The 12,993-nt window shown below is 38.0% G+C and overlaps 1 protein-coding gene across 6 annotated transcripts in view; it reads right to left on the reverse strand.

Moving 5' to 3' along the window:
• Positions 1-12,993, reverse strand: part of OSBPL9 (oxysterol binding protein like 9) — a 164,281-nt gene that overhangs the window by 57,175 nt on the left and 94,113 nt on the right. The gene's annotated exons all lie outside the window — the stretch shown is intronic.

Genomic DNA, 12,993 nt, shown 5'->3' on the forward strand with positions numbered 1-12,993 from the left:
TGGTTTGTGAAAATACTTTGGGAATCCAAATGACATAACTTCTTGGGCTTAGGGGAACTGAACAAAAATTCATCCAAACCAGGAAATCACAGACACGAATAAATTACTGAGTTACTGATCTGGAGGGCAACTGCCTTCTGCTCTTACTATTTTTTCATGATGGTTATTTCAGTTCCGGTGCTCAGTCCTGTCCGATTCTGCGACTCCATGGACTTCAGCACGCCAGGATTCCCTGCCCATCACCAACTCCTAGAGCTTACTCAAACTCATGTCCATCCAGTCAGTGATGCCATCCAACCATCTCATCCTCTGTCATCCCTTTCTCCTCTGGCCTTCAGTCTTTCCCAGCAAATCAGTTCTTCGCATAAGGTGGCCAAAGTACTGGAGCTTCAGCATCAGTCCTTCCAATGACTGTTGAGGACTGATTTCCTTTAGGATTGACTGGTTTGATCTCCATGCAGTCCAAGGGACTCTCAAGAGTCTTCTCCAACACCACAGTTCAAAAGCATCCATTCTTTGGCACTCAGCTTTCTTTATATTCCAACTCTCACGTCCATACATGACTACTACAAAAACCATAGATTTGACTAGACGGACCTTTGTTGGCAAAGTAATGTCTCTGCTTTTGAATATGCTGTCTAGGTTGGTCATAGCTTTTCTTCCAAGGAGTAAGCATCTTAATTTCATGGCTGCAGTCACTATCTGCAGTGATTCTGGAGCCCCCAAAATAAAGTCTGCCACTGTTTCCCCATCTATTTGCCATGAAGTGGATGGGACCAGATGCCATGATCTTCGTTTTCTGAATGTTGCGCTTTAAGCCAACTTTTTCACTCTCCTCTTTCACTTTCATCAAGAGGCTCTTTAGTTCTTCACTTTCTACCATAAGGGTGGTGTTATCTGCATATCTGAAGTTATCGATATTTCTCCCGGGAACCTTGATTCCAGCTTGTGCTTCCTCCGGCCCAGCATTCCCAACCTGACCCCATTAAAGAACTTCAACTGCTTACCCTTGTGCTTAGGATACAACGGAGTATTCATCAATGGTGTGCAAGGTTTAGCCCTACCTGTCCATAACTCCGTCTTACACCTACTCCCTCATTTTCTGCACTCCACACAATGGCCTTTTTCAAGTTCTTTCAATTTGCCATGGATCTTCTAACCTCAGGGACTTGGCACGTGGGCCTTGTGGTTATTTCTGCCTTTTACACTGTCCCCATGAAACCAATCCCCATCCTTCATTTACTTCTATTCATCATTTCCTCCCTGCCTATGTGAATTCTATTTTACGTTCTCATAGCCCATGCAACACTCCTTTGTAAAACTTATTACGGCTATAATTTTACATGTATTTGAGTATTTTTTAAACAAACATACTGTTATAATTTATATAACATTAAATGTATCCTTTTTAGATGTACAGAGTTCAATGTATTTTGATAAACATATGCACAAATGCAGCCACCACAATTAAGACATAGAACATTTCCATTATCCCAAAATTTCCCTTGTGCCCCTCAAGCAGTCAATCCTGCCAACCATGGCTCTGTTTTCTATTTGCATAATTCTTTATTTAATGTTTACGTTCATCACTAGACTGTAAGAGGTAAAGAGGTAAGGATCTATCCGATTTTGTTCATCATAGCCTCACTATTTTCCCAAATGCCTGGCACATATTGGGTGCACAATAATGAAGTTCCTCTGTTAACAGTCTGAAAAGAAACATCAATTCTATGCTAAACATCAATAAAACTATAAGCAGTGATGGATAAAAATACATTAATTTTGCCAGATGGACAAGGTTAAGGTCAGTGTCTAACAACCTTCACTAATACCCTTTACATTTTTTTCCTTTCATATCTGCTTTTCTAGCAGTTAATTTTGTGCCAGAGAAGCTCAAAGGACTTTAATTCAGTACTGGCTGATCAAACAGTTCTCCAGGTCAAGGCGGAAAAAAAGCCTATATCTCTAAATCTGTTTATAAATTACACTATTTGACTCTATAAGAGACAAACTATTAATTTTGTAATTCTTGCTTACCAGTTCTTTCATGTGCTTTTCATGTGTTCTTATTATCTCCCCAACAAGACAGAAAGATCCATAGGGTCATTAAAGACTTTGCATTTAACAGTATATACCAAAGTATCAGGATCGTGTCTGTGTCCTCCAAATCTTCTATCACCACCACCACCACCATTATCAACATCAGGGGTCAAGAGCTTCAAAATCTAAGGCACTATCATTTTTGACAGTGTAGTGTAAAAATTAAATCCTATTATAAATTTAGTGGACCCAATTATAAATTGGGTTTATTTTTGATAGACTTCAGTGTCTAAGACTGGTATAGTGGCAATGCTGTTGTTCAGTCGCCAAGTCATGTCTGATGTTTCAACCACCCCACGAACTGTAACATGCCAGGCTACCCTGTCCCTCACCATCTTCTGGAGTTTGCCCAAGTTCATATCCACTGAATCAGTGATGCTATCCAGCCATCTCATCCTCTGTCACCCTCTTCTGCCTTCAATCTTTCCCAGCATCAGGGTCTTTTCCAATGAGTCAGCTGTTAGCATCAGGTGGCCAAAGTACTGGAGCTTCAGCTTTAGCATCAGTCTTTCCAAAGAGTATTCAGGGCTGATCTCCTTTAAGATTCACTAGTTTGATCTCCTTGCTGTCCAAGGGATTCTCAATAGTCTTCTCCAGCACCACACTTTTAAAGCATTAATTCTTTGGCACTCTGCCTTCTTTATTTGTCCAGTTCTCACATCCGTACATGACAACTGGAAAGACCATAGCTTTGACTATATGGACTTTTGTAAGTAAGGTGATGTCTTTGCTTTTTAGCACACTGTCTAGGTTTGTCATAGCTTTCTTGCCAAGAAGCAATCATCCTCTAATTTCATGGTTGCTGTCACCATCCACAGAGATTTTAGAGACCAAGAAAATGAAATCTGTCACTGCTGCCACCTTTTCCCCTTCTATTTGCGAAGTGATGGGACCGGATGCCATGATCTTAGTTTTTCTATATTGAGTTTTAAGCCAGCTTTTTCACTTTCCTCCTTCACCCCTCATCAAGAGGCTCTCTAGTTCCTTTTCACTTTCTGCTATTAGAGTGGTATCATCCACATTATCTGAGGTTGTTGATATCCGCAATCTTGATTCCAATTTATAACTAATCAAGTCTGGCATTTCATATGATATACTCTGCAAATAAGTTAAATAAACCGGGCGACAATAAACAGCCTTGTTGTACTCCTTTCTCAATCCTGAACCAGTCAGTTGTTCCATACAGGATTCTAACTGTTGCTTCTTGACCCACATATAGGTTTCATAGGAGACAGATAAGATAGTCTCAATGCATCATCAAACAAAAAAATCTTTGGTTCAGATTTAGGAATGAATACCCTCTAAACAACCCCACAGTGGCTCTTGATAGTATACTGCCCTAATCATCCCTGTATCTTTAGTATCTCCTCACACAGAGACTGGCATGTACTAGTTGCTTAATAAATGTCTACTGAATGAATGAAATGCTAGGTACATTACAAAAATAGCAGTATAAACAGCAAAAAAGGTTGAAAATGGGTAGTCTAACAAGCAGAACAGAGAAAGCAGAGGGGCAGAAGTGTTAGGGGAAGCACACTGATTGAAACTGCCCAGGCACCATAGTAACCATTTGCATGAGTTGTTTTACAACAGGAGGTCCTGGTAAGGAACAGGGAACTAATAAGCCTCCACCAACTGGAAGAGTTCAGGAAAGGTCAAAAGGAGAAACCACAAGTCTGACCACTTCCCAGAATCCTTCTCTCTGGCATACATCTTGGCTGAACAAGGCATGCGCCACCAGGAAGGCCTCTGAGTCAGAATGATTGGCTAAAGACAACCCGGAAACTACCATCACCATAAAACCCAAGACTGCAAGCCATGTGACAGAGCTGTTCTCCTGGGTTCCCTTACCCTACTGCTCTCCACCCGGGTGCCCCTTCCCAATAAAATCTCTTGCTTTGTCAGCAAATGTGTCTCCCTGGACAATTCATTTCCGAGTGTTAGACAAGAGACCAGTTTCGGGCCCTGGAAGGGATCCCCCTTCCTGCAATAGAAGGACAATGTTTTTCTATATGAGCCTTTTAGTACCATTCAATTTTTAAATTATAGGAGAAAGGTGCTATTGCCCCTATTTTTATAGCTAAATTCTACACTGGCCACTTAACTTTTCTGAAACTTCTGATTCCACTAAAACCATGTGAGTTGCCAAAATTGGTTAAAAGTACAGAGCTTCCTGCCACAAGATGGATAAAATGTCTTGTATTCTGTGATTGCTCTTCACTTTAAATGCTCCAGGCTTTTAGGCACACTAACTTTACATGAGAATTAGGACATTAACAAGTTGGAACTCCGTGTTTTTTCTCTAAAGAAAGGGTGTAAGAAAAACTATTGCTTTTATTTTACATACTTCTATTAATATATAAGCTAAAACATTTTTGGAAGCATGACTTATGACATTATTATAGTTTTTTAAAAATTCAATTCTCATGATTTATATTTTCTTTTTTATACCAGACTGAGCTCAGTAAAGACAAGGACAGTATGTCATTTATTCACAATTACATCCTCCACAACTAATACAATGCACTGAACACATTGTCTGATAAATATTTATAAAATAAATAACTTTTCTGTATTCTCTGTATGTTCTGAATTGAGCTTTTTTTTTTTTAATTTTTAAACTTTATTTCTATAAAGAGAAGCCAGTAAAATATAAGTTCTAAAAGATTTCCATAAAACCACAATTAAATTTCTGGCACTTAAAGGAACAATCTTTAGCATCTACAAAACTGGACCATTTGTTTTTAGTTGTTTCCCAAGAGTTCAAGATAAGATGGGCCACCACTATTACAACAAAATTTATTATTAAAAAATGAATCCTTGAATCCTAAATTCCAATTTAGGAGCCAGAAATTCCTCTACCCTCAGTAACAGCAACAATGTTGGCAACATTCCTTAGAGGAATTTTCCTTTGTTGTAGGAGCCCCAAGTACCTGGCTACCTCTACATATCATTTTACCTGTGGAAAAAGTGACACATCTATATTGCAGTCATTTCCTTTGGGAAACAAAGGGCTTCAAGGGAAAAAAACAAAACAGATGTATTTTTTCTACATGACACAAAAATAAAATCTAATGAGGCCAAGTGAAATGATACAGTGATAGTTATTATGTTTATGTGGTCAGTATTTTACACTAAGAAATTGAAATAGATGTTCCAAAAGCTAATCTTCAGTAAAATAGCTTAACATTCAAGAAAAATATACAAGGGCTTCCCTGGTGGCCAGTGGTAAAGAATCTGCCTGCCAATGCAGGAGACATGGGTTTGATCCCTGGTCCAGGAGGATCCCAGAGGTCACAGAACTTAGCCCATGTGCCACAATTATTGAGCCTGTGCTCTCGAGCCACAACTACTGAAGCCCATACGCTCTAGAGCCAGCGCTCCATAATAAGAGAAGCCACCACAATGAAAAGCCCGAACAGTGCAACTAGAAAGCAGCCCCCAATTGTTGCAACTAGAGAAAAGCCTGTGCAGCAATGAAGACCAGCACAGTCAAAGATAATAAATAGAAAAATTTTTTAATATTTTAAAAAAGAAAAATACTGAGGAGATTTCTACTAATCTTAACTACCCAACTAGACACATAGCTATTATAGAAAAGAGGGTAGACTCAAGCTAACTAATACTAATAATTAGTTCAACTATCCTAAACTGCATCTTAAATACTAAATTAGCATGTATGTATATAATTATCATACCAAAGTATCTAGGTTTGAAAAAATGCTTCAGAATGGTTCTATTGTTTTTCTGGCCTCAATAACAAATTGAAATCTGAATTCTATCACATCTCTTTTATATATAATGATGTTTTACTTACAGATTCAATAGCATTTCTGGTGAGATTTCTACCAGCCCTCACTATTCCCCTCAGCCATATTCTTATAGATATCATGTCCTATCTCTCTACAGGCTTGAGATCAAAGCCAATATATAGTGAACAAATAGGAAAGGGCAAAATTAAAAGATTACAAGTCAGTAGCAATGAAATTCCAATTTGATAACCACCTAAGATACAGTCTACAGTGGCCTACAGAAACTTACACAGACAAGGACAAGTATAGCCAATTTCATGACTCAAATTATAATCACAGAAACCATTCAGTATAAAATTTTTAAAAATATCAACTCATTTATAGCATAGAAGCCAAAAACTTAAAGATCTATGAAAAATTAAAAGTGTTAAGTTGCTCAGTCGTGTCCAACTCTTTGTCACGCCACGAACTGTAGCCCACCAGGTTCCTCTGTCCACTAAATTCTCCAAGCAAGAATAATGAAGTGGGTAGCCATTCCCTTTTCCAGGAGATCTTCCTGACCCAGGGATCAAACCCAGGTCTCCTGCATTGCAGGGATTCTTTACCAATGAGCCACCAGAAAACCTATACAGGTCTATACTATTCAAACATCTACATTAGTGTATTCAAATTGGGGTCTAAACAAGTCTCTATATCTCAATCTTCTGTGTTTTAGTTTCTGATAACCTATAAAAATTAGTATAACCACACACTGAATCAGCAGTAACAACATCAAATTCAAGTGCTAACAAGTTACTTCATTGCCCAAGTTGTTTATCATCAAGTTGGTACCAAAAACTATCATTTGCCATAGAAGAGCCTTGACCATGAAAATGATATAAGTGTGAAGTCAAAGTCAAAGACCTCATGACACATGCTGTGCAAATGAAGGTTTTCCAGTAGTCAGAACACAGAAATGTGGAGAGATTACAGTTATCACATTCCACACAATAGTGTATGCATGTCAAATTGAAAAAGAATCTATTCCTTACAGTATCATATTCATGTTCAAAGTAGTGAACCACTTTAAGCAAGGCAGTACCATTCAGCACATTAACTTAACATTAATTTAGATTTTATTGTTTTGTGTTTTATTTGTATTTAACTTGCAATTTTCATTTAAATGCATGGTTACTTCTGTAAGATTTTAAACTTAAGAAGTTGATATAGATTTACATTTGCCCACATTAAATAACACTATGATATTTTATTTTAAACACTGGGGTTCAAGAGTTTTTTCTTGCAAAAGTTTTTTTTTTTTTTTAAATGGGTCCATTTACTCAAGTAAAACTTTTATAACTGTATGATATCCAGACCTGTTGCTATAATTCATAATACATTACATAAATTAGGATAGATACTGCAAAACATACAAGATATAACATCCTAAATCTTATTACATGATCAATCATTTGCTTAGGAATCTCTCAGCATTTAGTTGGTACTAAAGCTTACAAGGGTAAATAAAGAATTGAAATGCTTGATTTCATTAATTAGTGTCATCAGATATCTACTAAATGCCTCTTACAGGCTAAAAAGAGGGAATTAAGAAGCTTAGCAGCCCCTCCGGCCTCTCTCAAGGAGTGAAGTTGGCTGCAAATTCATGAAAAGATACCACAACCTAAATACAGGTTTAGAGTAACTACTGGAAATTCAACATAGGTGTCGAAAGGAGAGAGGCTTCAGTTGTCTTCTTCCATCCTCAGACTATCCTAATTGTAATTCACAGTTACCCACCAAACAACAGGAACAATACTAAAAAAAAAGAATAAAGGAAAGATAGAAGGAAAGGGAGAAGCTACAAGGGATCCTCCAGATGAATTTTCATTAATCAGAATGGAAGGAAAAACAGAATAAATATTTATGAATACCTTCCATCTCAAAAGAGAAGGCAATGGCAACACACTCTTGCTTGGCAAATCCCATGGACGGAGGAGCCTGGTGGGCTGCAGTCCATGGGGTCGCTAGGAGTTGGACACGACTGAGCGACTTCACTTTTACTTTTCACTTTCACGCATTGGAGAAGGCAATGGCAACCCACTCCACCATCTCAAAAGTAATAATATGTCGGAGATATGATAATACCTTAGCACAACTACTTTATTAAGGTTTTATATATACCTTTAAGGAGAAGGGAAAAGATACTCACTCCAGTATTCTGGCCTGGAGAATTCCACAGATTGTACAGTCCATGGGTCACAAAGAGTCTGACACAATTGAGAGACTTTCACTTTCTAAAGATCAGGTAGTTTAAAAGAGGTTTAAAAGACTGATTACACAGAATGGAACCAGGAATGATATCTACGTAGAGCATCAAGTACATGCAGGGACAGGCGGTAGAAATTTAGGGTGGGATATAATCGAACAGATAGTGAAATCCCTTAAAAAGAATTTTCATTTCATTCTACAGGCAAATGCAAACCACTAAAGGTTTCTCACAGTTACGGAGGCCTTAAGATCATTAATTACAGATGTTCAGTTCATAGGACGAAGAAAGGAATAGGTTCAGGAATATTAGGAGGGCACTAGAAACAGAGTTAGTCAGATATAAGAAAAATGATAGTCAACATGAGCACAGGAGTGTAAGTAATTCTATTAAAAAGAGAGGAGAGGAAAAAAAGAAGAAAAGAAGTCCCCAGGCTTGGCAAGTTAGAAGTTATTACCTGAAAAAACCTCAACTTTCAAACCTCAATGGATCAGACTATAATATTAAGAAACATAAAAAATGGATAAAGAGATGGATTTGAGGAGAAAAGAGCTGATAAGACACTTTTAGCCTTGTTGAGGTTGAATTTCAGAAGATATCTACTAGGCAAAATCCACGAGGAAAGAATTGAGGACTTAAGGGAGAAGCTAAATAGCAAAAGAGATATAAAGATGGGGGAAGGGAAGAAAGTCATCTACACAGAAGTTTCAACTGAATTCATGGAAATAGTGGGGACTGCTGGAGGGTAAATAAGGTCATAGTCTAAAGGAAATATTATGTAGTCAAGATTATGGGGGTATTATTAACTTGAAAGAGAATATTTTTTTGCTTTGAAATATGCAAAGCATAGAAAGAAAAAATTAGGTGCAGTCACTTATAACTATTGAAGAAGTAGTGAGATCTTTTCTATAACAAGGGAGTGGACTATATTAGATACTAAATAGTAATTTTAAAAAGACCCACTGTGGGAATTTAACTGGCAATCAAAAAGAAATCAATTAAGAAGACAAATATTTACAGAAATTTGATTAAAGTTAGACAAAATTTAAAGTGACAGATAAAGCCATCTTGATTTTGTGACCTCCAAATAGAAGCAGAGAAATATAACAGCTGGGGGCACTGGGGAATAGAAATTAGAATGGCATCACTTCAGTTTAGTTGCTCAATCGTCTTCGACTCTTTGCGACCCCATGTACTACAGTATGACTGGGCTCCCTGCTCATCACCAACTCCTGGAGTTTACTCAAACTCATGTCCATCCAGTTGGTGATGCCATCCAACCATCTCATCCTCTGTCGTCCCCTTCTCCTCCTGCCCTCCATCTTTCCCAGCATCAGGGTCTATTGAAATAGGTCAGTTCTTCGCATCAGGTGGCCAAAGTACTGGAGTTTCAGCTTCTGCATCAGTCCTTCCAATGAATATTCAGGACTGATTTCCCTTAGGATGGACTGGTTAGATCTCCTTGCAGTCTAAGGGATTCTCCAAGAGTATTCTCCAACACCACAGTTCAAAAGCATCAATTCTTTGGTGCTCGGTTTTCTTTATAGTCCAACTCTCAAATCCATACATGACTACTGGAAAAACCATAGCTTTGACTATTGTTGGCAAAGTAATGTCTCTGCTTTTTAATATGCTATCTAGGTTGGTTGTAACTATTCTTCCAAGGAGCAAGCGTCTTTTAAAATTTCACTGCTGCAGTCACCATCTGCAGTAAGTTTGGAGGCCCCCAAAATAAAATGTCACTGTTTCCATTGTTTCCCCCTCTATTTGCCATGAAGTGATGGGACCGGATGCCATGATCTTAGTTTTCTCAATGTTGTGCTTTAAGCCTACTTTTTCACTCTCCTCTTTCACTTCATCAAGAGGCTCTTTGAAGGCACTTTCATCAAGAGCCTTCATGAAGAAGGCTCTTCTCTTCTTCACTTTTCTGCCATAAGGGTGGTGTCATCTGCATATCTGAGGTTACTGATATTACTCCCAGCAATCTTGATTCCACCTTATGTTTCATTCAGCCCAGCATTTCTCATGATGTACTCTGCATATAAGTTAAATAAGCAGGGTGACAATATACAGCCTTGACGTACTCCTTTTCCTATTTGGAACCAGTTTGTTGTTCCATGTCCTGTTGCTTCCTGACCTGCATACAGATTTCTCAGGAGGGAGGTCAAGTGGTCTGGTATTCCCATCTCTTTCAGAATTTTCCACAGTTTGTTGTGATCCACACAGTCAAAGGCTTGGGCATAGTCAAGAAAGCAGAAATAGATGTTTTTCTGGAACTCTCGCTTTTTCGATGATCCAACGGATGTTGGCAATTTGATCTCTGGTTCCTCTGCCTTTTCTAAATACAGCTTGAACATCTGGAGGTTCACGGTTCACTTATTGCTGAAGCCTGGCTTGGAGAATTTTGAGCATTAGTTTGCTAGCATGTAAGATGAGTGCAATTGTGCAGTAGTTTGAGCATTCTTTGGCATTGCCTTTCTTTGGGATTGGAAAGAAAACTGACCTTTTCCAGTCATATGGGCACTGCCAAGTCTTCCAAATTTGCTGGCATATTGAGTGCAGCACTTTCACAACATCATCTTTTAGGATTTGAAATAGCTCAGTTGGAATTCCATCACCTCCACTAGCTTTGTCTGTGGTGATGTTTCCTAAGGCCCACTTGACTTCACATTCCAGGATGTTTGGCTCTAGGTGAGTGATCACACCATCATGATTATCTGGGTCATGAAGATCTTTTTTTGTCCACTTCTTCCATGTATTCCTGCCACCTCTTCTTAATCTCTTTTGCTTCTGTTAGGTCCATATCATTTCTGTTCTTTATTGTGCCCCTCTGCATGAAATGTTCCCTTGATATCTCTAATTTTCTTGAAGAGATCTCTAGTGTTTCCCATTCTATTGTTTTCCTCTATTTCTTTTCATTGATCACTGAGGAAGCCTTTCTTATCTCTCCTTGCTATTCTTTGGAACTCTGCATTCAAATGGGTATGTCTTTCCTTTTCTCCTTTGCCTTTCGCTTCTCTTTTTTTCACAGCTATTTTAACAGTGCAAAATATCCAGGGACAAGAAATTTTAAGGGTGATTCCAAAATCTATGTTGAAGAAACACACCATCATATCTACACGGGGGAGTGAGATAAGCAAAACTAGGAAGGTGTGAAATGGCCAGGAAAAATGGAGAAGTAGAGCTCAGACCAAAATGAGAGAAGAAAAGTCCAGAAGAAGTAAAGTGCTAGAGGAAGATGAAGTAAGAAAACTGTGGTCAAATAGAAAACACTTTTAAATTCAGTATTTTGGAGATAGTGAAGCTTTTAGTAATGACAAGGCCACAGCAGTATAATTTAATGGCTAAATTAAAGTTCACTGAAAAAGGAAGACATATAAATACTTTCTCCAACACCCATTTGGATGAGCACTTCATGAGTATCTATTCATGGATGTGTAACAATATGTTAGACATCTCAAAGAATATGATACACAGCAATGTAAAAGCAGTCTATACATCATGTGTTTATTCATTAATTCCTTCATCAATTCTTTCTTTAATTAACATTTATCAAGCACCATTTAGAATGCCAAGTACTGGGGGTAGGAATGGTAAAAGTAGCTGTAGCTTTTGTCCTATATTCTTTCCTTGTGGATTTTGACAGTTGGATGTCTCCCTGAAATTCAACCTTGGCAAGACTAAAATTGCTTATCAACTCTTTCTCCTCAAACCCATGTCTTCATCCAGTTTTTCTGTTTCTGTTAATGACAGCATTATAGTCTGAGCTGTTGAGGTTTGAAAGTTGAGTATTAGTAATCGCTTAAAATTTGTTATTATTTTTTAGTCACTAAGTTGTGTCCAACTTTTTTACAACCCCATGGACTGTGGCCCACGGAGTTCCTCTGTCCATGGGATTTCCCAGGCAAGAATACTGGAGTGGGTTGCCAGTTCCTTCTTCAGGGGATCTTCCTGACCCAGGGATCGAACCTGCATCTCTTACATTGGCTGGCGGATTCTTTACCACTAAGCCACGTGGGAAGTTTTTTTGTTTTTGTTTTTTACCAACTTCTTACTATAGCCAGGCATTATTTCAATATATTTGCATTTAGCTCATTTAATCATCAAAACAGCACTGAAGAATAGGTTTTATTATCCTCTTTTTATACATGAGGACACTGGAACTCAGAGTGATGCAGAAACCAAGTCATTATGCCTCCAAAATCAAGTCTTTCACCATACTTCACCATCTTTGGAAAAAATCTCTTTACCTTTTTTGCCAGAATAATTAACATTTAATCACATATCTCTAAATGTCCTATTTCCTGTGTGTATTAACTTTAGAAAAAATATATAAATAAATTACATTCATGTATTTTAAAGCTATCAGTATTTAAGACTTCCCAAAGTTATCCCTTTCATTTTGTTATTCCAAAAGACAGGTAAGCGCTCTTCTTAGTAAAAGCTCATGTATTCCAAAATTGGATAAAAGTAGGTACCTTAAGAAGTCTGCATCATATCTGATGAGGTGGGAATTATATATACTTAAAGGATAACAAGAAGAATATTATAAGAACTCAGTAAACTGTGCAACAAGTATGACATTCAAAGAAGAGATCACTGAGTTTGGTGGCTGAGGGAGGAGGGGTTGGTTGGGAGAGGCTCCACAGAAGAGGTCAGTTCTGAACTGGACTTTGAAGAAAGAGGCAGAACACAAAGGCAGAGTGGAGGGAGATGGTATTACAGGCAGACAGAATATCACATATAGGAATGCAGAGATCAGAAATGAAAAGATGGGTTCACAGGAAAGCAAGTAAGCAGCAGCACTTTAGTAGATTTATGTAGAGGCAGCACTCTAGTAGGTTTATAGAAATGTCTAGAAGAAAATAGATCACACAGAGACTTGAATATCAGTCT

Source organism: Bos javanicus, chromosome 3 (genome assembly GCF_032452875.1).
Source record: "Bos javanicus breed banteng chromosome 3, ARS-OSU_banteng_1.0, whole genome shotgun sequence".
Taxonomy (NCBI): domain Eukaryota; kingdom Metazoa; phylum Chordata; class Mammalia; order Artiodactyla; family Bovidae; genus Bos; species Bos javanicus.